Source organism: Bison bison, unplaced genomic scaffold (assembly GCF_000754665.1).
Source record: "Bison bison bison isolate TAMUID 2011002044 unplaced genomic scaffold, Bison_UMD1.0 scf7180017864181, whole genome shotgun sequence".
NCBI classification, from domain to species: Eukaryota; Metazoa; Chordata; class Mammalia; order Artiodactyla; family Bovidae; genus Bison; species Bison bison.
Genome location: NW_011494753.1, coordinates 8,074,995 through 8,076,695, shown reverse-complemented (window position 1 = coordinate 8,076,695; position 1,701 = coordinate 8,074,995).

The following is a 1,701-nucleotide window of genomic DNA, read 5'->3' as shown; positions in this document are numbered from 1 at the left end:
TGATGCCTGCTCAAGTTGAGAACTGCTCTAAGCCATAAGCGTATGGAACTTGGAGCCAGCAGCAAGCAAATCCAAGGTGCATGTGTGTGTAAATAAGTGACTGGGGTTTCGATAGTGGCTCAGTGGTAAAGAATCCGCCTGTCAATACATGAGACATGGGTTCGATCCCTGATCTGGGAAGATCCCACATGCCACGGAGCAACTGAGCCTGTGGCCCAGAACTATTGAGCCTGTGCTATGGAACCTGGGAGCCGCAATTACTGAAGCCTGCAGGCTCTAGAGCCTGTGCTCCAACAGGAGAAGGCACAATGCGAAGTCTGTGCACTGAAACTAGAGAGTAGCCCTTGCTTGCCACAACTGAAGAAAAGCTTGAGCAGCAAGGAAGACCCGGCACAGCCAAAATAAATAAAAATACTTTAAAAACTTAAATAACTAGAACTGAGAAAAAAAAAAAGAACCAGAACTGAAACAACTGAAACTGTAAAACTTGTAGAAGAAACCACAAGGGAAAATCTTTATGACATTGAATTTGCCAGTGGTTTCTTGGTTACGACACCAAAAGCACAGGCAACAGAAAAAAGTAGATAAATTGGACTCCATCAAAAGTAAAAACTTCTGTACATCAAAGGACACTATGGGGAATTCCCTGGCAGTCCAGTGATTAGGACTCTGTGCTTCCACTCCCAGGGGCCCAGGTTCAATCCTGGTTGGGGAACTAAGATTCCCTAAAGCCGCATGGCATGGCCAAAAAAAAAAAAAAAAAAACAACCCAGAAAGCAAAAATAAGGACGTTGTCAAGAGTGAATAGACAACCTACAGAGAAAATTTTGTAAATCAAATATCTGACAAATGGCTAGTGTCCAGAATATAAAAAAGAACTACAGCTCAACCAAAAAGACCTATCTTAAAACAGGCAGGAGAGGACTTCCTTGTTGGTACAGTGGATGAGTCTGCCTGCCAGTGCAGGGGACATGGATTTGGTCTGGGCTCTAGGGAGATACCACGTGCCTCAGACAACTAAGCCCATGCACCACAACTACTGAAGCCCACGCTCTAGAGCCTACGAGCTGCAGCTACTGAAGCCAGCATGCCCTAGAACTGGTGCTCTGAAACAAGAGAAACCACAGTCATGAGAAGCCTGCATACCACATCTAGAGAGTAGCCCCCTCTCGACACTAGAGAAAGCCCTCAAGCAGCAGGGAGAATCCAGCACAGCCATAAAAAAAAAATAAACAAAGTAACCCAAGGGAAGAAGCTCAGATCTAAGATTTTCCATCGTCCTCTCCCTATGGGGTCAGGACAGCATTCTTCTGCTAGCTTCCATGGATGACAATATGCACAGAATGCTGCCCCCCAGCGAAGATCACCAGGCCAGAGCCTTTATTGGGGCTCCATTACATAGAAATGGTTAACTGTCAAAATAGGTAGCTAGTGGAATTTGCTCTATGACTCAGGGGACTCAAACCGGTGCTCTCTGACAACATGGAGGGGTGGGAAGGGGTGGGAGGTGGGAGGGAGGGTCAAGAGGGAGGGGGCATATGTATACCCATGGCTGATCCATATTGAGGTATGGCAGAAATCAATACAACATTGTAAAGCAATTATCCTTCAATTAAAAATAAATTAAAAAATGAATGGTTAACTGTCCACCTCGGGGCAGTTTTCAGCCCCTTCAAGACTACAGCTATTATTCCAAAACTC